This window comes from Leptonotus elevatus, chromosome 7 (genome assembly GCF_054856555.1).
Source record: "Leptonotus elevatus isolate MCC_2025b chromosome 7, RoL_Lele_1.0, whole genome shotgun sequence".
Classification (NCBI taxonomy): domain Eukaryota; kingdom Metazoa; phylum Chordata; class Actinopteri; order Syngnathiformes; family Syngnathidae; genus Leptonotus; species Leptonotus elevatus.
In genome coordinates this window covers 5,735,967-5,758,979 of record NC_141245.1, presented here as the reverse complement: position 1 = coordinate 5,758,979, position 23,013 = coordinate 5,735,967, and the positions used below count along the sequence as shown (strand labels likewise).

The 23,013-nt window shown below is 44.6% G+C and overlaps 1 protein-coding gene and 40 non-coding genes across 41 annotated transcripts in view; all 41 read left to right on the top strand.

Moving 5' to 3' along the window:
* The window catches only part of alp3 (alkaline phosphatase 3), a 153,232-nt gene that overhangs the window by 68,210 nt on the left and 62,009 nt on the right, over positions 1-23,013 (top strand). The window lies entirely within an intron of this gene.
* On the top strand, positions 120-191 carry trnae-cuc (transfer RNA glutamic acid (anticodon CUC)). The gene has a single exon. It is a non-coding gene; the product is annotated as a tRNA-Glu (tRNA).
* On the top strand, positions 681-752 carry trnae-cuc (transfer RNA glutamic acid (anticodon CUC)). The gene has a single exon. It is a non-coding gene; the product is annotated as a tRNA-Glu (tRNA).
* On the top strand, positions 962-1,033 carry trnae-cuc (transfer RNA glutamic acid (anticodon CUC)). The gene has a single exon. It is a non-coding gene; the product is annotated as a tRNA-Glu (tRNA).
* trnae-cuc (transfer RNA glutamic acid (anticodon CUC)) lies at positions 2,644-2,715 on the top strand. The gene has a single exon. It is a non-coding gene; the product is annotated as a tRNA-Glu (tRNA).
* Positions 2,925-2,996, top strand: trnae-cuc (transfer RNA glutamic acid (anticodon CUC)). The gene has a single exon. It is a non-coding gene; the product is annotated as a tRNA-Glu (tRNA).
* Positions 3,486-3,557, top strand: trnae-cuc (transfer RNA glutamic acid (anticodon CUC)). Its single transcript has one exon. It is a non-coding gene; the product is annotated as a tRNA-Glu (tRNA).
* On the top strand, positions 3,767-3,838 carry trnae-cuc (transfer RNA glutamic acid (anticodon CUC)). The gene has a single exon. It is a non-coding gene; the product is annotated as a tRNA-Glu (tRNA).
* trnae-cuc (transfer RNA glutamic acid (anticodon CUC)) lies at positions 5,449-5,520 on the top strand. The gene has a single exon. It is a non-coding gene; the product is annotated as a tRNA-Glu (tRNA).
* Positions 5,717-5,788, top strand: trnae-cuc (transfer RNA glutamic acid (anticodon CUC)). The gene has a single exon. It is a non-coding gene; the product is annotated as a tRNA-Glu (tRNA).
* Positions 6,278-6,349, top strand: trnae-cuc (transfer RNA glutamic acid (anticodon CUC)). Its single transcript has one exon. It is a non-coding gene; the product is annotated as a tRNA-Glu (tRNA).
* trnae-cuc (transfer RNA glutamic acid (anticodon CUC)) lies at positions 6,559-6,630 on the top strand. The gene has a single exon. It is a non-coding gene; the product is annotated as a tRNA-Glu (tRNA).
* Positions 7,119-7,190, top strand: trnae-cuc (transfer RNA glutamic acid (anticodon CUC)). The gene has a single exon. It is a non-coding gene; the product is annotated as a tRNA-Glu (tRNA).
* On the top strand, positions 7,960-8,031 carry trnae-cuc (transfer RNA glutamic acid (anticodon CUC)). Its single transcript has one exon. It is a non-coding gene; the product is annotated as a tRNA-Glu (tRNA).
* trnae-cuc (transfer RNA glutamic acid (anticodon CUC)) lies at positions 8,800-8,871 on the top strand. Its single transcript has one exon. It is a non-coding gene; the product is annotated as a tRNA-Glu (tRNA).
* Positions 9,080-9,151, top strand: trnae-cuc (transfer RNA glutamic acid (anticodon CUC)). The gene has a single exon. It is a non-coding gene; the product is annotated as a tRNA-Glu (tRNA).
* On the top strand, positions 9,921-9,992 carry trnae-cuc (transfer RNA glutamic acid (anticodon CUC)). The gene has a single exon. It is a non-coding gene; the product is annotated as a tRNA-Glu (tRNA).
* trnae-cuc (transfer RNA glutamic acid (anticodon CUC)) lies at positions 10,482-10,553 on the top strand. Its single transcript has one exon. It is a non-coding gene; the product is annotated as a tRNA-Glu (tRNA).
* Positions 11,042-11,113, top strand: trnae-cuc (transfer RNA glutamic acid (anticodon CUC)). The gene has a single exon. It is a non-coding gene; the product is annotated as a tRNA-Glu (tRNA).
* Positions 11,323-11,394, top strand: trnae-uuc (transfer RNA glutamic acid (anticodon UUC)). The gene has a single exon. It is a non-coding gene; the product is annotated as a tRNA-Glu (tRNA).
* Positions 11,883-11,954, top strand: trnae-uuc (transfer RNA glutamic acid (anticodon UUC)). The gene has a single exon. It is a non-coding gene; the product is annotated as a tRNA-Glu (tRNA).
* On the top strand, positions 13,289-13,360 carry trnae-cuc (transfer RNA glutamic acid (anticodon CUC)). Its single transcript has one exon. It is a non-coding gene; the product is annotated as a tRNA-Glu (tRNA).
* On the top strand, positions 14,411-14,482 carry trnae-cuc (transfer RNA glutamic acid (anticodon CUC)). The gene has a single exon. It is a non-coding gene; the product is annotated as a tRNA-Glu (tRNA).
* trnae-uuc (transfer RNA glutamic acid (anticodon UUC)) lies at positions 14,692-14,763 on the top strand. The gene has a single exon. It is a non-coding gene; the product is annotated as a tRNA-Glu (tRNA).
* Positions 15,252-15,323, top strand: trnae-cuc (transfer RNA glutamic acid (anticodon CUC)). Its single transcript has one exon. It is a non-coding gene; the product is annotated as a tRNA-Glu (tRNA).
* On the top strand, positions 15,532-15,603 carry trnae-cuc (transfer RNA glutamic acid (anticodon CUC)). Its single transcript has one exon. It is a non-coding gene; the product is annotated as a tRNA-Glu (tRNA).
* Positions 15,813-15,884, top strand: trnae-cuc (transfer RNA glutamic acid (anticodon CUC)). Its single transcript has one exon. It is a non-coding gene; the product is annotated as a tRNA-Glu (tRNA).
* trnae-cuc (transfer RNA glutamic acid (anticodon CUC)) lies at positions 16,374-16,445 on the top strand. The gene has a single exon. It is a non-coding gene; the product is annotated as a tRNA-Glu (tRNA).
* On the top strand, positions 17,495-17,566 carry trnae-cuc (transfer RNA glutamic acid (anticodon CUC)). The gene has a single exon. It is a non-coding gene; the product is annotated as a tRNA-Glu (tRNA).
* Positions 17,776-17,847, top strand: trnae-cuc (transfer RNA glutamic acid (anticodon CUC)). The gene has a single exon. It is a non-coding gene; the product is annotated as a tRNA-Glu (tRNA).
* On the top strand, positions 18,336-18,407 carry trnae-cuc (transfer RNA glutamic acid (anticodon CUC)). Its single transcript has one exon. It is a non-coding gene; the product is annotated as a tRNA-Glu (tRNA).
* On the top strand, positions 18,617-18,688 carry trnae-cuc (transfer RNA glutamic acid (anticodon CUC)). The gene has a single exon. It is a non-coding gene; the product is annotated as a tRNA-Glu (tRNA).
* trnae-cuc (transfer RNA glutamic acid (anticodon CUC)) lies at positions 18,898-18,969 on the top strand. Its single transcript has one exon. It is a non-coding gene; the product is annotated as a tRNA-Glu (tRNA).
* On the top strand, positions 19,459-19,530 carry trnae-cuc (transfer RNA glutamic acid (anticodon CUC)). The gene has a single exon. It is a non-coding gene; the product is annotated as a tRNA-Glu (tRNA).
* On the top strand, positions 20,301-20,372 carry trnae-cuc (transfer RNA glutamic acid (anticodon CUC)). Its single transcript has one exon. It is a non-coding gene; the product is annotated as a tRNA-Glu (tRNA).
* Positions 20,582-20,653, top strand: trnae-cuc (transfer RNA glutamic acid (anticodon CUC)). The gene has a single exon. It is a non-coding gene; the product is annotated as a tRNA-Glu (tRNA).
* Positions 20,863-20,934, top strand: trnae-cuc (transfer RNA glutamic acid (anticodon CUC)). The gene has a single exon. It is a non-coding gene; the product is annotated as a tRNA-Glu (tRNA).
* On the top strand, positions 21,423-21,494 carry trnae-cuc (transfer RNA glutamic acid (anticodon CUC)). The gene has a single exon. It is a non-coding gene; the product is annotated as a tRNA-Glu (tRNA).
* Positions 21,704-21,775, top strand: trnae-cuc (transfer RNA glutamic acid (anticodon CUC)). The gene has a single exon. It is a non-coding gene; the product is annotated as a tRNA-Glu (tRNA).
* On the top strand, positions 22,264-22,335 carry trnae-cuc (transfer RNA glutamic acid (anticodon CUC)). Its single transcript has one exon. It is a non-coding gene; the product is annotated as a tRNA-Glu (tRNA).
* On the top strand, positions 22,826-22,897 carry trnae-cuc (transfer RNA glutamic acid (anticodon CUC)). The gene has a single exon. It is a non-coding gene; the product is annotated as a tRNA-Glu (tRNA).

Below are 23,013 nucleotides of genomic sequence, written 5' to 3'. Positions count from 1 at the left end.
AGCGATTTCACCGATACCCAAAAAACAGAGACAAGTCCATTAAGTTTTTTTCTGCCTCAGCGACCTGCTTTTTCATATACTGTGCTTTGTTAGCCGTGTCCAGAAGACAGTGTTTGTCATCCTTGATGGTCTAGTGGCTAGGATTCGGCACTCTCACTGCCGCGGCCCGGGTTTGATTCCCGGTCAGGGAATTTGGAATTATTGAGGGTTGTTTTGCCAGTTTTTCTTTATTGCTCGCTGACATTGTCCTTAACAACCAGACACCTGTAAGTTGTCAGTTGAGCTATTTCACCGATACCCAAAAAACAGAGACAAGTCCATTAAGTTTTTTCTGCCTCGAATACCTGCTTTTTAATATACTGTGCTATGTTAGCCGTGTCCAGAAGACAGCGTTTGTCATCCCTGTTGGTCTAGTGGCTAGGATTCGGCACTTTCACTGCTGCGGCCTAGGTTTAGTTTCAGGTCAGGGAATTACGAAGTTTGGAGGGTTGTTTTGCCAGTTTGTCTTTATTGCTCGCTGACAATGTCCTTAACAACCAGAAACCTGTATGTTGTCAGTTGATCTATTTCACCAATGTCAAAAAGTTCTTGACAAGGCCATGAAGTTTTTTTCTGCCTCAGCTCCCTGCTTTTTCATATACTGTGCTATGTTAGTCGTGTCCAAAAGACAGTGTTTGTCGTCCTTGATGGTCTAGTGGCTAGGATTCGGCACTCTCACTGCCGCGGCCCGGGTTCGATTCCCGGTCAGGGAATTCGGAATTATTGAGGTTTGTTTTGCCAGTTTGTCTTTATTGCTCGCTGACATTGTCCTTACCAACCAGAAACCTTTATGTTGTCAGTTGAGCGATTTCACCGATACCCAAAAAACAGAGACAAGTCCATTAAGTTTTTTTCTGCCTCAGCGACCTGCTTTTTCATATACTGTGCTTTGTTAGCCGTGTCCAGAAGACAGTGTTTGTCATCCTTGATGGTCTAGTGGCTAGGATTCGGCACTCTCACTGTCGCGGCCCGGGTTCGATTCCCGGTCAGGGAATTCGGAATTATTGAGGGTTGTTTTGCCAGTTTTTCTTTATTGCTCGCTGACATTGTCCTAAACAACCAGAAACCTGTATGTTGTCAGTTGAGCTATATCACCGATACCCAAAAAACAGAGACAAGTCCATTAAGTTTTTTCTGCCTCGAATACCTGCTTTTTCATATACTGTGCTATGTTAGCCGTGTCCAGAAGACAGCGTTTGTCATCCCTGTTGGTCTAGTGGCTAGGATTCGGCACTTTCACTGCCGTGGCCTAGGTTTAGTTCCAGGTCAGGGAATTATGAAGTTTGGAGGGTTGTTTTGCCAGTTTGTCTTTATTGCTCGCTGACAATGTCCTTAACAACCAGAAACCTGTATGTTGTCAGTTGATCTATTTCACCAATGTCAAAAAGTTCTTGACAAGGCCATGAAGTTTTTTCTGCCTCAGCTCCCTGCTTTTTCATATACTGTGCTATGTTAGTCGTGTCCAAAAGACAGTGCTTGTCATCCTTGATGGTCTAGTGGCTAGGATTCGGCACTCTCACTGCCGCAGCCCGGGTTCGATTCCCTGTCAGGGAATTAGGAATTATTTAGGGTTGTTTTGCCAGTTTGTCTTTATTGCTCGCTGACATTGTCCTTACCAACCAGAATTCTTTATGTTGTCAGTTGAGCGATTTCACCGATACCCAAAAAACAGAGACAAGTCAATTAAGTTTTTTTCTGCCTCAGCGACCTGCTTTTTCATATACTGTGCTTTGTTAGCCGTGTCCAGAAGACAGTGTTTGTCATCCTTGATGGTCTAGTGGCTAGGATTCGGCACTCTCACTGCCGCGGCCGGGGTTCGATTCCCGGTCAGGGAATTCGGAATTATTGAGGGTTGTTTTGCCAGTTTTTCTTTATTGCTCGCTGACATTGTCCTAAACAACCAGAAACCTGTATGTTGTCAGTTGAGCTATATCACCGATACCCAAAAAACAGAGACAAGTCCATTAAGTTTTTTCTGCCTCAAATACCTGCTTTTTCATATACTCTGCTATGTTAGCCGTGTCCAGAAGACAGCGTTTGTCATCCCTGTTGGTCTAGTGGCTAGGATTCGGCACTTTCACTGCCGTGGCCTAGGTTTAGTTCCAGGTCAGGGAATTATGAAGTTTGGAGGGTTGTTTTGCCAGTTTGTCTTTATTGCTCGCTGACAATGTCCTTAACAACCAGAAACCTGTATGTTGTCAGTTGATCTATTTCACCAATGTCAAAAAGTTCTTGACAAGGCCATGAAGTTTTTTCTGCCTCAGCTCCCTGCTTTTTCATATACTGTGCTATGTTAGTCGTGTCCAAAAGTCAGTGCTTGTCATCCTTGATGGTCTAGTGGCTAGGATTCGGCACTCTCACTGCAGCGGCCTGGGTTCGATTCCCGGTCAGGGAATTCGGAATTATTTAGGGTTGTTTTGCCAGTTTGTCTTTATTGCTCGCTGACATTGTCCTTACCAACCAGAAACCTTTATGTTGTCAGTTGAGCGATTTCACCGATACCCAAAAAACAGAGACAAGTCCATTAAGTTTTTTTCTGCCTCAGCGACCTGCTTTTTCATATACTGTGCTTTGTTAGCCGTGTCCAGAAGACAGTGTTTGTCATCCTTGATGGTCTAGTGGCTAGGATTCGGCACTCTCACTGCCGCGGCCCGGGTTCGATTCCCGGTCAGGGAATTCGGAATTATTGAGGTTTGTTTTGCCAGTTTGTCTTTATTGCTCGCTGACATTGTCCTTACCAACCAGAAACCTTTATGTTGTCAGTTGAGCGATTTCACCGATACCCAAAAAACAGAGACAAGTCCATTAAGTTTTTTTCTGCCTCAGCGACCTGCTTTTTCATATACTGTGCTTTGTTAGCCGTGTCCAGAAGACAGTGTTTGTCATCCTTGATGGTCTAGTGGCTAGGATTCGGCACTCTCACTGCCGCGGCCCGGGTTTGATTCCCGGTCAGGGAATTCGGAATTATTGAGGGTTGTTTTGCCAGTTTTTCTTTATTGCTCGCTGACATTGTCCTTAACAACCAGACACCTGTAAGTTGTCAGTTGAGCTATTTCACCGATACCCAAAAAACAGAGACAAGTCCATTAAGTTTTTTCTGCCTCGAATACCTGCTTTTTAATATACTGTGCTATGTTAGCCGTGTCCAGAAGACAGCGTTTGTCATCCCTGTTGGTCTAGTGGCTAGGATTCGGCACTTTCACTGCTGCGGCCTAGGTTTAGTTTCAGGTCAGGGAATTACGAAGTTTGGAGGGTTGTTTTGCCAGTTTGTCTTTATTGCTCGCTGACAATGTCCTTAACAACCAGAAACCTGTATGTTGTCAGTTGATCTATTTCACCAATGTCAAAAAGTTCTTGACAAGGCCATGAAGTTTTTTTCTGCCTCAGCTCCCTGCTTTTTCATATACTGTGCTATGTTAGTCGTGTCCAAAAGACAGTGTTTGTCGTCCTTGATGGTCTAGTGGCTAGGATTCGGCACTCTCACTGCCGCGGCCCGGGTTCGATTCCCGGTCAGGGAATTCGGAATTATTGAGGGTTGTTTTGCCAGTTTGTCTTTATTGCTCGCTGACATTGTCCTTACCAACCAGAAACCTTTATGTTGTCAGTTGAGCGATTTCACCGATACCCAAAAAACAGAGACAAGTCCATTAAGTTTTTTTCTGCCTCAGCGACCTGCTTTTTCATATACTGTGCTTTGTTAGCCGTGTCCAGAAGACAGTGTTTGTCATCCTTGATGGTCTAGTGGCTAGGATTCGGCACTCTCACTGTCGCGGCCCGGGTTCGATTCCCGGTCAGGGAATTTGGAATTATTGAGGGTTGTTTTGCCAGTTTTTCTTTATTGCTCGCTGACATTGTCCTAAACAACCAGAAACCTGTATGTTGTCAGTTGAGCTATATCACCGATACCCAAAAAACAGAGACAAGTCCATTAAGTTTTTTCTGCCTCGAATACCTGCTTTTTCATATACAGTGCTATGTTAGCCGTGTCCAGAAGACAGCGTTTTTCATCCCTGTTGGTCTAGTGGCTAGTATTCGGCACTTTCACTGCCGTGGCCTAGGTTTAGTTCCAGGTCAGGGAATTATGAAGTTTGGAGGGTTGTTTTGCCAGTTTGTCTTTATTGCTCGCTGACAATGTCCTTAACAACCAGAAACCTGTATGTTGTCAGTTGATCTATTTCACCAATGTCAAAAAGTTCTTGACAAGGCCATGAAGTTTTTTCTGCCTCAGCTCCCTGCTTTTTCATATACTGTGCTATGTTAGTCGTGTCCAAAAGACAGTGCTTGTCATCCTTGATGGTCTAGTGGCTAGGATTCGGCACTCTCACTGCCGCGGCCCGGGTTCGATTCCCTGTCAGGGAATTAGGAATTATTTAGGGTTGTTTTGCCAGTTTGTCTTTATTGCTCGCTGACATTGTCCTTACCAACCAGAAACCTTTATGTTGTCAGTTGAGCGATTTCACCGATACCCAAAAAACAGAGACAAGTCCATTAAGTTTTTTTCTGCCTCAGCGACCTGCTTTTTCATATACTGTGCTTTGTTAGCCGTGTCCAGAAGACAGTGTTTGTCATCCTTGATGGTCTAGTGGCTAGGATTCGGCACTCTCACTGCCGCGGCCGGGGTTCGATTCCCGGTCAGGGAATTCGGAATTATTGAGGGTTGTTTTGCCAGTTTTTCTTTATTGCTCGCTGACATTGTCCTAAACAACCAGAAACCTGTATGTTGTCAGTTGAGCTATATCACCGATACCCAAAAAACAGAGACAAGTCCATTAAGTTTTTTCTGCCTCAAATACCTGCTTTTTCATATACTCTGCTATGTTAGCCGTGTCCAGAAGACAGCGTTTGTCATCCCTGTTGGTCTAGTGGCTAGGATTCGGCACTTTCACTGCCGTGGCCTAGGTTTAGTTCCAGGTCAGGGAATTATGAAGTTTGGAGGGTTGTTTTGCCAGTTTGTCTTTATTGCTCGCTGACAATGTCCTTAACAACCAGAAACCTGTATGTTGTCAGTTGATCTATTTCACCAATGTCAAAAAGTTCTTGACAAGGCCATGAAGTTTTTTCTGCCTCAGCTCCCTGCTTTTTCATATACTGTGCTATGTTAGTCGTGTCCAAAAGTCAGTGCTTGTCATCCTTGATGGTCTAGTGGCTAGGATTCGGCACTCTCACTGCAGCGGCCTGGGTTCGATTCCCGGTCAGGGAATTCGGAATTATTTAGGGTTGTTTTGCCAGTTTGTCTTTATTGCTCGCTGACATTGTCCTTACCAACCAGAAACCTTTATGTTGTCAGTTGAGCGATTTCACCGATACCCAAAAAACAGAGACAAGTCCATTAAGTTTTTTTCTGCCTCAGCGACCTGCTTTTTCATATACTGTGCTTTGTTAGCCGTGTCCAGAAGACAGTGTTTGTCATCCTTGATGGTCTAGTGGCTAGGATTCGGCACTCTCACTGCCGCGGCCCGGGTTCGATTCCCGGTCAGGGAATTCGGAATTATTGAGGTTTGTCTTTATTGCTCGCTGACATTGTCCTTACCAACCAGAAACCTTAATGTTGTCAGTTGAGCGATTTCACCGATACCCAAAAAACAGAGACAAGTCCATTAAGTTTTTTTCTGCCTCAGCGACCTGCTTTTTCATATACTGTGCTTTGTTAGCCGTGTCCAGAAGACAGTGTTTGTCATCCTTGATGGTCTAGTGGCTAGGATTCGGCACTCTCACTGCCGCGGCCCGGGTTTGATTCCCGGTCAGGGAATTCGGAATTATTGAGGGTTGTTTTGCCAGTTTTTCTTTATTGCTCGCTGACATTGTCCTTAACAACCAGACACCTGTAAGTTGTCAGTTGAGCTATTTCACCGATACCCAAAAAACAGAGACAAGTCCATTAAGTTTTTTCTGCCTCGAATACCTGCTTTTTAATATACTGTGCTATGTTAGCCGTGTCCAGAAGACAGCGTTTGTCATCCCTGTTGGTCTAGTGGCTAGGATTCGGCACTTTCACTGCTGCGGCCTAGGTTTAGTTTCAGGTCAGGGAATTACGAAGTTTGGAGGGTTGTTTTGCCAGTTTGTCTTTATTGCTCGCTGACAATGTCCTTAACAACCAGAAACCTGTATGTTGTCAGTTGATCTATTTCACCAATGTCAAAAAGTTCTTGACAAGGCCATGAAGTTTTTTTCTGCCTCAGCTCCCTGCTTTTTCATATACTGTGCTATGTTAGTCGTGTCCAAAAGACAGTGTTTGTCGTCCTTGATGGTCTAGTGGCTAGGATTCGGCACTCTCACTGCCGCGGCCCGGGTTCGATTCCCGGTCAGGGAATTCGGAATTATTGAGGGTTGTTTTGCCAGTTTGTCTTTATTGCTCGCTGACATTGTCCTTACCAACCAGAAACCTTTATGTTGTCAGTTGAGCGATTTCACCGATACCCAAAAAACAGAGACAAGTCCATTAAGTTTTTTTCTGCCTCAGCGACCTGCTTTTTCATATACTGTGCTTTGTTAGCCGTGTCCAGAAGACAGTGTTTGTCATCCTTGATGGTCTAGTGGCTAGGATTCGGCACTCTCACTGTCGCGGCCCGGGTTCGATTCCCGGTCAGGGAATTTGGAATTATTGAGGGTTGTTTTGCCAGTTTTTCTTTATTGCTCGCTGACATTGTCCTAAACAACCAGAAACCTGTATGTTGTCAGTTGAGCTATATCACCGATACCCAAAAAACAGAGACAAGTCCATTAAGTTTTTTCTGCCTCGAATACCTGCTTTTTCATATACTGTGCTATGTTAGCCGTGTCCAGAAGACAGCGTTTTTCATCCCTGTTGGTCTAGTGGCTAGTATTCGGCACTTTCACTGCCGTGGCCTAGGTTTAGTTCCAGGTCAGGGAATTATGAAGTTTGGAGGGTTGTTTTGCCAGTTTGTCTTTATTGCTCGCTGACAATGTCCTTAACAACCAGAAACCTGTATGTTGTCAGTTGATCTATTTCACCAATGTCAAAAAGTTCTTGACAAGGCCATGAAGTTTTTTCTGCCTCAGCTCCCTGCTTTTTCATATACTGTGCTATGTTAGTCGTGTCCAAAAGACAGTGCTTGTCATCCTTGATGGTCTAGTGGCTAGGATTCGGCACTCTCACTGCCGCGGCCCGGGTTCGATTCCCTGTCAGGGAATTAGGAATTATTTAGGGTTGTTTTGCCAGTTTGTCTTTATTGCTCGCTGACATTGTCCTTACCAACCAGAAACCTTTATGTTGTCAGTTGAGCGATTTCACCGATACCCAAAAAACAGAGACAAGTCCATTAAGTTTTTTTCTGCCTCAGCGACCTGCTTTTTCATATACTGTGCTTTGTTAGCCGTGTCCAGAAGACAGTGTTTGTCATCCTTGATGGTCTAGTGGCTAGGATTCGGCACTCTCACTGCCGCGGCCGGGGTTCGATTCCCGGTCAGGGAATTCGGAATTATTGAGGGTTGTTTTGCCAGTTTTTCTTTATTGCTCGCTGACATTGTCCTAAACAACCAGAAACCTGTATGTTGTCAGTTGAGCTATATCACCGATACCCAAAAAACAGAGACAAGTCCATTAAGTTTTTTCTGCCTCAAATACCTGCTTTTTCATATACTCTGCTATGTTAGCCGTGTCCAGAAGACAGCGTTTGTCATCCCTGTTGGTCTAGTGGCTAGGATTCGGCAATTTTACTTTCGTGGCCTAGTTTTAGTTCCAGGTCAGGGAATTATGAAGTTTGGAGGGTTGTTTTGCCAGTTTGTCTTTATTGCTCGCTGACAATGTCCTTAACAACCAGAAACCTGTATGTTGTCAGTTGATCTATTTCACCAATGTCAAAAAGTTCTTGACAAGGCCATGAAGTTTTTTCTGCCTCAGCTCCCTGCTTTTTCATATACTGTGCTATGTTAGTCGTGTCCAAAAGTCAGTGTTTGTCATCCTTGATGGTCTAGTGGCTAGGATTCGGCACTCTCACTGCCGCGGCCCGGGTTCAATTCCCGGTCAGGGAATTTGGAATTATTGAGGGTTGTTTTGCCAGTTTGTCTTTATTGCTCGCTGACAATGTCCTTAACAACCAGAAACCTGTATGTTGTCAGTTGATCTATTTCACCAATGTCAAAAAGTTCTTGACAAGGCCATGAAGTTTTTTCTGCCTCAGCTCCCTGCTTTTTCATATACTGTGCTATGTTAGTCGTGTCCAAAAGACAGTGTTTGTCATCCTTGATGGTCTAGTGGCTAGGATTCGGCACTCTCACTGCCGCGGCCGGGGTTCGATTCCCGGTCAGGGAATTCGGAATTATTGAGGGTTGTTTTGCCAGTTTTTCTTTATTGCTCGCTGACATTGTCCTAAACAACCAGAAACCTGTATGTTGTCAGTTGAGCTATATCACCGATACCCAAAAAACAGAGACAAGTCCATTAAGTTTTTTCTGCCTCAAATACCTGCTTTTTCATATACTCTGCTATGTTAGCCGTGTCCAGAAGACAGCGTTTGTCATCCCTGTTGGTCTAGTGGCTAGGATTCGGCAATTTCACTTTCGTGGCCTAGTTTTAGTTCCAGGTCAGGGAATTATGAAGTTTGGAGGGTTGTTTTGCCAGTTTGTCTTTATTGCTCGCTGACAATGTCCTTAACAACCAGAAACCTGTATGTTGTCAGTTGATCTATTTCACCAATGTCAAAAAGTTCTTGACAAGGCCATGAAGTTTTTTCTGCCTCAGCTCCCTGCTTTTTCATATACTGTGCTATGTTAGTCGTGTCCAAAAGTCAGTGTTTGTCATCCTTGATGGTCTAGTGGCTAGGATTCGGCACTCTCACTGCCGCGGCCCGGGTTCGATTCCCGGTCAGGGAATTTGGAATTATTGAGGGTTGTTTTGCCAGTTTGTCTTTATTGCTCGCTGATAATGTCCTTAACAACCAGAAACCTGTATGTTGTCAGTTGATCTATTTCACCAATGTCAAAAAGTTCTTGACAAGGCCATGAAGTTTTTTCTGCCTCAGCTCCCTGCTTTTTCATATACTGTGCTATGTTAGTCGTGTCCAAAAGACAGTGTTTGTCATCCTTGATGGTCTAGTGGCTAGGATTCGGCACTCTCACTGCCGCGGCCCGGGTTCGATTCCCGGTCAGGGAATTTGGAATTATTGAGGTTTGTTTTGCCAGTTTGTCTTTATTGCTCGCTGACATTGTCCTTACCAACCAGAAACCTTTATGTTGTCAGTTGAGCGATTTCACCGATACCCAAAAAACAGAGACAAGTCCATTAAGTTTTTTTCTGCCTCAGCGACCTGCTTTTTCATTTACTGTGCTTTGTTAGCCGTGTCCAGAAGACAGTGTTTGTCATCCTTGATGGTCTAGTGGCTAGGATCCGGCACTCTCACTGCCGCGGCCCGGGTTCGATTCTCGGTCAGGGAATTCGGAATTATTGAGGATTGTTTTGCCAGTTTTTCTTTATTGCTCGCTGACATTGTCCTAAACAACCAGAAACCTGTATGTTGTCAGTTGAGCTATATCACCGATACCCAAAAAACAGAGACAAGTCCATTAAGTTTTTTCTGCCTCAAATACCTGCTTTTTCATATACTCTGCTATGTTAGCCGTGTCCAGAAGACAGCGTTTGTCATCCCTGTTGGTCTAGTGGCTAGGATTCGGCAATTTCACTTTCGTGGCCTAGTTTTAGTTCCAGGTCAGGGAATTATGAAGTTTGGAGGGTTGTTTTGCCAGTTTGTCTTTATTGCTCGCTGACAATGTCCTTAACAACCAGAAACCTGTATGTTGTCAGTTGATCTATTTCACCAATGTCAAAAAGTTCTTGACAAGGCCATGAAGTTTTTTCTGCCTCAGCTCCCTGCTTTTTCATATACTGTGCTATGTTAGTCGTGTCCAAAAGTCAGTGTTTGTCATCCTTGATGGTCTAGTGGCTAGGATTCGGCACTCTCACTGCCGCGGCCCGGGTTCGATTCCCGGTCAGGGAATTTGGAATTATTGAGGGTTGTTTTGCCAGTTTGTCTTTATTGCTCGCTGACAATGTCCTTAACAACCAGAAACCTGTATGTTGTCAGTTGATCTATTTCACCAATGTCAAAAAGTTCTTGACAAGGCCATGAAGTTTTTTCTGCCTCAGCTCCCTGCTTTTTCATATACTGTGCTATGTTAGTCGTGTCCAAAAGTCAGTGCTTGTCATCCTTGATGGTCTAGTGGCTAGGATTCGGCACTCTCACTGCCGCGGCCGGGGTTCGATTCCCGGTCAGGGAATTCGGAATTATTGAGGGTTGTTTTGCCAGTTTGTCTTTATTGCTCGCTGACATTGTCCTTACCAACCAGAAACCTTTATGTTGTCAGTTGAGCGATTTCACCGATACCCAAAAAACAGAGACAAGTCCATTAAGTTTTTTTCTGCCTCAGCGACCTGCTTTTTCATATACTGTGCTTTGTTAGCCGTGTCCAGAAGACAGTGTTTGTCATCCTTGATGGTCTAGTGGCTAGGATTCGGCACTCTCACTGCCGCGGCCCGGGTTTGATTCCCGGTCAGGGAATTTGGAATTATTGAGGGTTGTTTTGCCAGTTTTTCTTTATTGCTCGCTGACATTGTCCTAAACAACCAGAAACCTGTATGTTGTCAGTTGAGCTATATCACCGATACCCAAAAAACAGAGACAAGTCCATTAAGTTTTTTCTGCCTCGAATACCTGCTTTTTCATATACTGTGCTATGTTAGCCGTGTCCAGAAGACAGCGTTTGTCATCCCTGTTGGTCTAGTGGCTAGGATTCGGCACTTTCACTGCTGCGGCCTAGGTTTAGTTTCAGGTCAGGGAATTACGAAGTTTGGAGGGTTGTTTTGCCAGTTTGTCTTTATTGCTCGCTGACAATGTCCTTAACAACCAGAAACCTGTATGTTGTCAGTTGATCTATTTCACCAATGTCAAAAAGTTCTTGACAAGGCCATGAAGTTTTTTCTGCCTCAGCTCCCTGCTTTTTCATATACTGTGCTATGTTAGTCGTGTCCAAAAGACAGTGTTTGTCATCCTTGATGGTCTAGTGGCTAGGATTCGGCACTCTCACTGCCGCGGCCCGGGTTTGATTCCCGGTCAGGGAATTTGGAATTATTGAGGGTTGTTTTGCCAGTTTGTCTTTATTGCTCGCTGACATTGTCCTTACCAACCAGAAACCTTTATGTTGTCAGTTGAGCGATTTCACCGATACCCAAAAAACAGAGACAAGTCCATTAAGTTTTTTTCTGCCTCAGCGACCTGCTTTTTCATATACTGTGCTTTGTTAGCCGTGTCCAGAAGACAGTGTTTGTCATCCTTGATGGTCTAGTGGCTAGGATTCGGCACTTTCACTGCCGCGGCCCGGGTTCGATTCCCGGTCAGGGAATTCGGAATTATTGAGGGTTGTTTTGCCAGTTTGTCTTTATTCCTCGCTGACATTGTCCTTAACAACCAGAAACCTGTATGTTGTCATTTGATCTATTTCACCAATGTCAAAAAGTTCTTGACAAGGCCATGAAGTTTTTTCTGCGTCAGCTCCCTGCTTTTTCATATACTGTGCTATGTTAGCCGTGTCCAGAAGACAGCGTTTGTCATCCCTGTTGGACTAGTGGCTAGGATTTGGCACTTTCACTGCCGTGGCCTAGGTTTAGTTCCAGGTCAGGGAATTATGAAGTTTGGAGGGTTGTTTTGCCAGTTTGTCTTTATTGCTCGCTGACAATGTCCTTAACAACCAGAAACCTGTATGTTGTCAGTAGATCTATTTCACCAATGTCAAAAAGTTCTTGACAAGGCCATGAAGTTTTTTCTGCCTCAGCTCCCTGCTTTTTCATATACTGTGCTATGTTAGTCGTGTCCAAAAGTCAGTGTTTGTCATCCTTGATGGTCTAGTGGCTAGGATTCGGCACTTTCACTGCCGCGGCCCGGGTTCGATTCCCGGTCAGGGAATTTGGAATTATTGAGGGTTGTTTTGCCAATTTGTCTTTATTGCTTGCTGACATTGTCATTAACAACCAGAAACCTGTATGTTGTCAGTTGATCTATTTCACCGATGTCAAAAAGATCGAGACAAGGCCATGAAGTTTTTCTGCCTGAGCTACCTGGTTGCTTGTTCTTATACTGTGCTATGTTAGCCGTGTCCAGAAGACAGTTTTTGTCATCCTTGGTGGTCTAGTGGCTAGGATTCGGCACTCTCACTGCCGCGGCCAGGGTTTGATTCCCGGTCAGGGAATTTGGAATTATTGAGGGTTGTTTTGCCAGTTTGTCTTTATTGCTCGCTGACATTGTCCTGAACAACCAGAAACCTGTATGTTGTCAGTTGATCTATTTCACCGATGTCAAAAAGATCGAGACAAGGCCATGAAGTTTTTCTGCCTGAGCCACCTGACTGCTTGTTCATATACTGTGCTATCTTAGCCGTGTCCAGAAGACAGCGTTTGTCATCCCTGTTGGTCTAATGTTTAGGATTCGGCACTTTCACTGCCGCGGCCTAGGTTTAGTTTCAGGTCAGGGAATTACGAAGTTTGGAGGGTTGTTTTGCCAGTTTGTCTTTATTGCTCGCTGACAATGTCCTTAACAACCAGAAACCTGTATGTTGTCAGTTGATCTATTTCACCAATGTCAAAAAGTTCTAGACAAGTCCATTAAGTTTTTTCTGCCTCAAATACCTGCTTTTTCATATACTGTGCTTTCTTAGCCGTGTCCAGAAGACAGTGTTTGTCATCCTTGATGGTCTAGTGGCTAGGATTCGGCACTCTCACTGCCGCGGCCCGCGTTCGATTCCCGGTCAGGGAATTCGGAATTATTGAGGGTTGTTTTGCCAGTTTTTCTTTATTGCTCGCTGACATTGTCCTAAACAACCAGAAACCTGTATGTTGTCAGTTGAGCTATATCACCGATACCCAAAAAACAGAGACAAGTCCATTAAGTTTTTTCTGCCTCGAATACCTGCTTTTTCATATACTGTGCTATGTTAGCCGTGTCCAGAAGACAGCGTTTGTCATCCCTGTTGGTCTAGTGGCTAGGATTCGGCACTTTCACTGCCGTGGCCTAGGTTTAGTTCCAGGTCAGGGAATTATGAAGTTTGAAGGGTTGTTTTGCCAGTTTGTCTTTATTGCTCGCTGACAATGTCCTTAACAACCAGAAACCTGTATGTTGTCAGTTGATCTATTTCACCAATGTCAAAAAGTTCTTGACAAGGCCATGAAGTTTTTTCTGCCTCAGCTCCCTGCTTTTTCATATACTGTGCTATGTTAGTCGTGTCCAAAAGACAGTGTTTGTCATCCTTGATGGTCTAGTGGCTAGGATTCGGCACTCTCACTGCCGCGGCCCGGGTTCAATTCCCGGTCAGGGAATTTGGAATTATTTAGGGTTGTTTTGCCAGTTTGTCTTTATTGCTCGCTGACATTGTCCTTACCAACCAGAAACCTTTATGTTGTCAGTTGAGCGATTTCACCGATACCCAAAAAACAGAGACAAGTCCATTAAGTTTTTTTCTGCCTCAGCGACCTGCTTTTTCATATACTGTGCTTTGTTAGCCGTGTCCAGAAGACAGTGTTTGTCATCCTTGATGGTCTAGTGGCTAGGATTCGGCACTCTTACTGCCGCGGCCAGGGTTCGATTCCCGGTCAGGGAATTTGGAATTATTGAGGGTTGTTTTGCCAGTTTGTCTTTATTGCTCGCTGACATTGTCCTTACCAACCAGAAACCTTTATGTTGTCAGTTGAGCGATTTCACCGATACCCAAAAAACAGAGACAAGTCCATTAAGTTTTTTTCTGCCTCAGCGACCTGCTTTTTCATATACTGTGCTTTGTTAGCCGTGTCCAGAAGACAGTGTTTGTCATCCTTGATGGTCTAGTGGCTAGGATTCGGCACTCTCACTGCCGCGGCCGGGGTTCGATTCCCGGTCAGGGAATTCGGAATTATTGAGGGTTGTTTTGCCAGTTTTTCTTTATTGCTCGCTGACATTGTCCTTAACAACCAGACACCTGTAAGTTGTCAGTTGAGCTATTTCACCGATACCCAAAAAACAGAGACAAGTCCATTAAGTTTTTTCTGCCTCGAATACCTGCTTTTTAATATACTGTGCTATGTTAGCCGTGTCCAGAAGACAGCGTTTGTCATCCCTGTTGGTCTAGTGGCTAGGATTCGGCACTTTCACTGCTGCGGCCTAGGTTTAGTTTCAGGTCAGGGAATTACGAAGTTTGGAGGGTTGTTTTGCCAGTTTGTCTTTATTGCTCGCTGACAATGTCCTTAACAACCAGAAACCTGTATGTTGTCAGTTGATCTATTTCACCAATGTCAAAAAGTTCTTGACAAGGCCATGAAGTTTTTTCTGCCTCAGCTCCCTGCTTTTTCATATACTGTGCTATGTTAGTCGTGTTAAAAAACCAGTGTTTGTCATCCTTGATGGTCTAGTGGCTAGGATTCGGCACTCTCACTGCCGCGGCCCGGGTTCGATTCCCGGTCAGGGAATTTGGAATTATTGAGGGTTGTTTTGCCAGTTTGTCTTTATTGCTCGCTGACATTGTCCTTACCAACCAGAAACCTTTATGTTGTCAGTTGAGCGATTTCACCGATACCCAAAAAACAGAGACAACTCCATTAAGTTTTTTTCTGCCTCAGCGACCTGCTTTTTCATATACTGTGCTTTGTTAGCCGTGTCCAGAAGACAGTGTTTGTCATCCTTGATGGTCTAGTGGCTAGGATTAGGCACTTTCACTGCCGCGGCCCGGGTTCGATTCCCGGTCAGGGAATTCGGAATTATTGAGGTTTGTTTTGCCAGTTTTTCTTTATTGCTCGCTGACATTGTCCTAAACAACCAGAAACCTGTATGTTGTCAGTTGAGCTATATCACCGATACCCAAAAAACAGAGACAAGTCCATTAAGTTTTTTCTGCCTCGAATACCTGCTTTTTCATATACTGTGCTATGTTAGCCGTGTCCAGAAGACAGCGTTTGTCATCCCTGTTGGTCTAGTGGCTAGGATTCGGCACTTTCACTGCCGTGGCCTAGGTTTAGTTCCAGGTCAGGGAATTATGAAGTTTGGAGGGTTGTTTTGCCAGTTTGTCTTTATTGCTCGCTGACAATGTCCTTAACAACCAGAAACCTGTATGTTGTCAGTTAATCTATTTCACCAATGTCAAAAAGTTCTTGACAAGGCCATGAAGTTTTTTCTGCCTCAGCTCCCTGCTTTTTCATATACTGTGCTTTGTTAGCCGTGTCCAGAAGACAGTGTTTGTCATCCTTGATGGTCTAGTGGCTAGGATTCGGCACTCTCACTGCCGCGGCCCGGGTTCGATTCCCGGTCAGGGAATTTGGAATTATTGAGGGTTGTTTTGCCAGTTTTTCTTTATTGCTCGCTGACATTGTCCTAAACAACCAGAAACCTGTATGTTGTCAGTTGAGCTATATCACCGATACCCAAAAAACAGAGACAAGTCCATTAAGTTTTTTCTGCCTCGAATACCTGCTTTTTCATATACTGTGCTATGTTAGTCGTGTCCAAAAGTCAGTGCTTGTCATCCTTGATGGTCTAGTGGCTAGGATTCGGCACTCTCACTGCCGCGGCCCGGGTTCGATTCCCGGTCAGGGAATTCGGAATTATTTAGGGTTGTTTTGCCAGTTTGTCTTTATTGCTCGCTGACATTGTCCTTACCAACCAGAAACCTTTATGTTGTCAGTTGAGCGATTTCACCGATACCCAAAAAACAGAGACAAGTCCATTAAGTTTTTTTCTGCCTCAGCGACCTGCTTTTTCATATACTGTGCTTTGTTAGCCGTGTCCAGAAGACAGTGTTTGTCATCCTTGATGGTCTAGTGGCTAGGATTCGGCACTCTCACTGCCGCGGCCCGGGTTTGATTCCCGGTCAGGGAATTCGGTATTATTGAGGGTTGTTTTGCCAGTTTTTCTTTATTGCTCGCTGACATTGTCCTTAACAACCAGACACCTGTAAGTTGTCAGTTGAGCTATTTCACCGATACCCAAAAAACAGAGACAAGTCCATTAAGTTTTTTCTGCCTCGAATACCTGCTTTTTAATATACTGTGCTATGTTAGCCGTGTCCAGAAGACAGCGTTTGTCATCCCTGTTGGTCTAGTGGCTAGGATTCGGCACTTTCACTGCTGCGGCCTAGGTTTAGTTTCAGGTCAGGGAATTACGAAGTTTGGAGGGTTGTTTTGCCAGTTTGTCTTTATTGCTCCCTGACAATGTCCTTAACAACCAGAAACCTGTATGTTGTCAGTTGATCTATTTCACCAATGTCAAAAAGTTCTTGACAAGGCCATGAAGTTTTTTTCTGCCTCAGCTCCCTGCTTTTTCATATACTGTGCTATGTTAGTCGTGTCCAAAAGACAGTGTTTGTCGTCCTTGATGGTCTAGTGGCTAGGATTTGGCACTCTCACTGCCGTGGCCCGGGTTCGATTCCCGGTCAGGGAATTCGGAATTATTGAGGGTTGTTTTGCCAGTTTGTCTTTATTGCTCGCTGACATTGTCCTTACCAACCAGAAACCTTTATGTTGTCAGTTGAGCGATTTCACCGATACCCAAAAAACAGAGACAAGTCCATTAAGTTTTTTTCTGCCTCAGCGACCTGCTTTTTCATATACTGTGCTTTGTTAGCCGTGTCCAGAAGACAGTGTTTGTCATCCTTGATGGTCTAGTGGCTAGGATTCGGCACTCTCACTGCCGCGGCCGGGGTTCGATTCCCGGTCAGGGAATTCGGAATTATTGAGGGTTGTTTTGCCAGTTTTTCTTTATTGCTCGCTGACATTGTCCTAAACAACCAGAAACCTGTATGTTGTCAGTTGAGCTATATCACCGATACCCAAAAAACAGAGACAAGTCCATTAAGTTTTTTCTGCCTCAAATACCTGCTTTTTCATATACTCTGCTATGTTAGCCGTGTCCAGAAGACAGCGTTTGTCATCCCTGTTGGTCTAGTGGCTAGGATTCGGCAATTTCACTTTCGTGGCCTAGTTTTAGTTCCAGGTCAGGGAATTATGAAGTTTGGAGGGTTGTTTTGCCAGTTTGTCTTTATTGCTCGCTGACAATGTCCTTAACAACCAGAAACCTGTATGTTGTCAGTTGATCTATTTCACCAATGTCAAAAAGTTCTTGACAAGGCCATGAAGTTTTTTCTGCCTCAGCTCCCTGCTTTTTCATATACTGTGCTATGTTAGTCGTGTCCAAAAGTCAGTGTTTGTCATCCTTGATGGTCTAGTGGCTAGGATTCGGCACTCTCACTGCTGCGGCCCGGGTTTGATTCCCGGTCAGGGAATTTGGAATTATTGAGGGTTGTTTTGCCAGTTTGTCTTTATTGCTCGCTGACAATGTCCTTAACAACCAGAAACCTGTATGTTGTCAGTTGATCTATTTCACCAATGTCAAAAAGTTCTTGACAAGGCCATGAAGTTTTTTCTGCCTCAGCTCCCTGCTTTTTCATATACTGTGCTATGTTAGTCATGTCCAAAAGACAGTGTTTGTCATCCTTGATGGTCTAGTGGCTAGGATTCGGCACTCTCACTGCCGAGGCCTGGGTTCGATTCCCGGTCAGGGAATTTGGAATTATTGAGGGTTGTTTTGCCAGTTTGTCTTTATTGCTCGCTGACATTGTCCTTACCAACCAGAAACCTTTATGTTGTCAGTTGAGCGATTTCACCGATACCCAAAAAACATAGACAAGTCCATTAAGTTTTTTTCTGCCTCAGCGACCTGCTTTTTCATATACTGTGCTTTGTTAGCCGTGTCCAGAAGACAGTGTTTGTCATCCTTGATGGTCTAGTGGCTAGGATTCGGCACTCTCACTGCCGCGGCCCGGGTTCGATTCCCGGTCAGGGAATTTGGAATTATTGAGGGTTGTTTTGCCAGTTTTTCTTTATTGCTCGCTGACATTGTCCTAAACAACCAGAAACCTGTATGTTGTCAGTTGAGCTATATCACCGATACCCAAAAAACAGAGACAAGTCCATTAAGTTTTTTCTGCCTCGAATACCTGCTTTTTCATATACTGTGCTATGTTAGCCGTGTCCAGAAGACAGCGTTTGTCATCCCTGTTGGTCTAGTGGCTAGGATTCGGCACTTTCACTGCCGTGGCCTAGGTTTAGTTCCAGGTCAGGGAATTATGAAGTTTGGAGGGTTGTTTTGCCAGTTTGTCTTTATTGCTCGCTGACAATGTCCTTAACAACCAGAAACCTGTATGTTGTCAGTTGATCTATTTCACCAATGTCAAAAAGTTCTTGACAAGGCCATGAAGTTTTTTCTGCCTCAGCTCCCTGCTTTTTCATATACTGTGCTATGTTAGTCGTGTCCAAAAGTCAGTGCTTGTCATCCTTGATGGTCTAGTGGCTAGGATTCGGCACTCTCACTGCCGCGGCCCGGGTTCGATTCCCGGTCAGGGAATTCGGAATTATTTAGGGTTGTTTTGCCAGTTTGTCTTTATTGCTCGCTGACATTGTCCTTACCAACCAGAAACCTTTATGTTGTCAGTTGAGCGATTTCACCGATACCCAAAAAACAGAGACAAGTCCATTAAGTTTTTTTCTGCCTCAGCGACCTGCTTTTTCATATACTGTGCTTTGTTAGCCGTGTCCAGAAGACAGTGTTTGTCATCCTTGATGGTCTAGTGGCTAGGATTCGGCACTCTCACTGCCGCGGCCCGGGTTCGATTCCCGGTCAGGGAATTCGGAATTATTGAGGTTTGTTTTGCCAGTTTGTCTTTATTGCTCGCTGACATTGTCCTTACCAACCAGAAACCTTTATGTTGTCAGTTGAGCGATTTCACCGATACCCAAAAAACAGAGACAAGTCCATTAAGTTTTTTTCTGCCTCAGCGACCTGCTTTTTCATATACTGTGCTTTGTTAGCCGTGTCCAGAAGACAGTGTTTGTCATCCTTGATGGTCTAGTGGCTAGGATTCGGCACTCTCACTGCCGCGGCCCGGGTTTGATTCCCGGTCAGGGAATTTGGAATTATTGAGGGTTGTTTTGCCAGTTTTTCTTTATTGCTCGCTGACATTGTCCTTAACAACCAGACACCTGTAAGTTGTCAGTTGAGCTATTTCACCGATACCCAAAAAACAGAGACAAGTCCATTAAGTTTTTTCTGCCTCGAATACCTGCTTTTTAATATACTGTGCTATGTTAGCCGTGTCCAGAAGACAGCGTTTGTCATCCCTGTTGGTCTAGTGGCTAGGATTCGGCACTTTCACTGCTGCGGCCTAGGTTTAGTTTCAGGTCAGGGAATTACGAAGTTTGGAGGGTTGTTTTGCCAGTTTGTCTTTATTGCTCGCTGACAATGTCCTTAACAACCAGAAACCTGTATGTTGTCAGTTGATCTATTTCACCAATGTCAAAAAGTTCTTGACAAGGCCATGAAGTTTTTTTCTGCCTCAGCTCCCTGCTTTTTCATATACTGTGCTATGTTAGTCGTGTCCAAAAGACAGTGTTTGTCGTCCTTGATGGTCTAGTGGCTAGGATTCGGCACTCTCACTGCCGCGGCCCGGGTTCGATTCCCGGTCAGGGAATTCGGAATTATTGAGGTTTGTTTTGCCAGTTTGTCTTTATTGCTCGCTGACATTGTCCTTACCAACCAGAAACCTTTATGTTGTCAGTTGAGCGATTTCACCGATACCCAAAAAACAGAGACAAGTCCATTAAGTTTTTTTCTGCCTCAGCGACCTGCTTTTTCATATACTGTGCTTTGTTAGCCGTGTCCAGAAGACAGTGTTTGTCATCCTTGATGGTCTAGTGGCTAGGATTCGGCACTCTCACTGTCGCGGCCCGGGTTCGATTAACCGGTCAGGGAATTCGGAATTATTGAGGGTTGTTTTGCCAGTTTTTCTTTATTGCTCGCTGACATTGTCCTAAACAACCAGAAACCTGTATGTTGTCAGTTGAGCTATATCACCGATACCCAAAAAACAGAGACAAGTCCATTAAGTTTTTTCTGCCTCGAATACCTGCTTTTTTATATACTGTGCTATGTTAGCCGTGTCCAGAAGACAGCGTTTGTCATCCCTGTTGGTCTAGTGGCTAGGATTCGGCACTTTCACTGCCGTGGCCTAGGTTTAGTTCCAGGTCAGGGAATTATGAAGTTTGGAGGGTTGTTTTGCCAGTTTGTCTTTATTGCTCGCTGACAATGTCCTTAACAACCAGAAACCTGTATGTTGTCAGTTGATCTATTTCACCAATGTCAAAAAGTTCTTGACAAGGCCATGAAGTTTTTTCTGCCTCAGCTCCCTGCTTTTTCATATACTGTGCTATGTTAGTCGTGTCCAAAAGACAGTGCTTGTCATCCTTGATGGTCTAGTGGCTAGGATTCGGCACTCTCACTGCCGCGGCCCGGGTTCGATTCCCGGTCAGGGAATTTGGAATTATTTAGAGTTGTTTTGCCAGTTTGACTTTATTGCTCGCTGACATTGTCCTTACCAACCAGAAACCTTTATGTTGTCAGTTGAGCGATTTCACCGATACCCAAAAAACAGAGACAAGTCCATTAAGTTTTTTTCTGCCTCAGCGACCTGCTTTTTCATATACTGTGCTTTGTTAGCCGTGTCCAGAAGACAGTGTTTGTCATCCTTGATGGTCTAGTGGCTAGGATTCGGCACTCTCACTGCCGCGGCCCGGGTTCGATTCCCGGTCAGGGAATTCGGAATTATTGAGGGTTGTTTTGCCAGTTTGTCTTTATTGCTCGCTGACATTGTCCTTACCAACCAGAAACCTTTATGTTGTCAGTTGAGCGATTTCACCGATACCCAAAAAACAGAGACAAGTCCATTAAGTTTTTTTCTGCCTCAGCGACCTGCTTTTTCATATACTGTGCTTTGTTAGCCGTGTCCAGAAGACAGTGTTTGTCATCCTTGATGGTCTAGTGGCTAGGATTCGGCACTCTCACTGCCGCGGCCCGGGTTCGATTCCCGGTCAGGGAATTCGGAATTATTGAGGGTTGTTTTGCCAGTTTTTCTTTATTGCTCGCTGACATTGTCCTTAACAACCAGACACCTGTAAGTTGTCAGTTGAGCTATTTCACCGATACCCAAAAAACAGAGACAAGTCCATTAAGTTTTTTCTGCCTCGAATACCTGCTTTTTAATATACTGTGCTATGTTAGCCGTGTCCAGAAGACAGCGTTTGTCATCCCTGTTGGTCTAGTGGCTAGGATTCGGCACTTTCACTGCTGCGGCCTAGGTTTAGTTTCAGGTCAGGGAATTACGAAGTTTGGAGGGTTGTTTTGCCAGTTTGTCTTTATTGCTCGCTGACAATGTCCTTAACAACCAGAAACCTGTATGTTGTCAGTTGATCTATTTCACCAATGTCAAAAAGTTCTTGACAAGGCCATGAAGTTTTTTCTGCCTCAGCTCCCTGCTTTTTCATATACTGTGCTATGTTAGTCGTGTCCAAAAGACAGTGTTTGTCATCCTTGATGGTCTAGTGGCTAGGATTCGGCACTCTCACTGCCGCGGCCCGGGTTCGATTCCCGGTCAGGGAATTTGGAATTATTGAGGGTTGTTTTGCCAGTTTGTCTTTATTGCTCGCTGACATTGTCCTTACCAACCAGAAACCTTTATGTTGTCAGTTGAGCGATTTCACCGATACCCAAAAAACATAGACAAGTCCATTAAGTTTTTTTCTGCCTCAGCGACCTGCTTTTTCATATACTGTGCTTTGTTAGCCGTGTCCAGAAGACAGTGTTTGTCATCCTTGATGGTCTAGTGGCTAGGATTCGGCACTCTCACTGCCGCGGCCCGGGTTCGATTCCCGGTCAGGGAATTCGGAATTATTGAGGGTTGTTTTGCCAGTTTTTCTTTATTGCTCGCTGACATTGTCCTAAACAACCAGAAACCTGTATGTTGTCAGTTGAGCTATATCACCGATACCCAAAAAACAGAGACAAGTCCATTAAGTTTTTTCTGCCTCGAATACCTGCTTTTTCATATACTGTGCTATGTTAGCCGTGTCCAGAAGACAGCGTTTGTCATCCCTGTTGGTCTAGTGGCTAGGATTCGGCACTTTCACTGCCGTGGCCTAGGTTTAGTTCCAGGTCAGGGAATTATGAAGTTTGGAGGGTTGTTTTGCCAGTTTGTCTTTATTGCTCGCTGACAATGTCCTTAACAACCAGAAACCTGTATGTTGTCAGTTGATCTATTTCACCAATGTCAAAAAGTTCTTGACAAGGCCATGAAGTTTTTTCTGCCTCAGCTCCCTGCTTTTTCATATACTGTGCTATGTTAGTCGTGTCCAAAAGTCAGTGCTTGTCATCCTTGATGGTCTAGTGGCTAGGATTCGGCACTCTCACTGCCGCGGCCCGGGTTCGATTCCCGGTCAGGGAATTCGGAATTATTTAGGGTTGTTTTGCCAGTTTGTCTTTATTGCTCGCTGACATTGTCCTTACCAACCAGAAACCTTTATGTTGTCAGTTGAGCGATTTCACCGATACCCAAAAAACAGAGACAAGTCCATTAAGTTTTTTTCTGCCTCAGCGACCTGCTTTTTCATATACTGTGCTTTGTTAGCCGTGTCCAGAAGACAGTGTTTGTCATCCTTGATGGTCTAGTGGCTAGGATTCGGCACTCTCACTGCCGCGGCCCGGGTTCGATTCCTTGTCAGGGAATTTGGAATTATTGAGGGTTGTTTTGCCAGTTTGTCTTTATTGCTCGCTGACATTGTCCTTACCAACCAGAAACCTTTATGTTGTCAGTTGAGCGATTTCACCGATACCCAAAAAACAGAGACAAGTCCATTAAGTTTTTTTCTGCCTCAGCGACCTGCTTTTTCATATACTGTGCTTTGTTAGCCGTGTCCAGAAGACAGTGTTTGTCATCCTTGATGGTCTAGTGGCTAGGATTCGGCACTCTCACTGCCGCGGCCCGGGTTCGATTCCTGGTCAGGGAATTCGGAATTATTGAGGGTTGTTTTGCCAGTTTTTCTTTATTGCTCGCTGACATTGTCCTTAACAACCAGACACCTGTAAGTTGTCAGTTGAGCTATTTCACCGATACCCAAAAAAC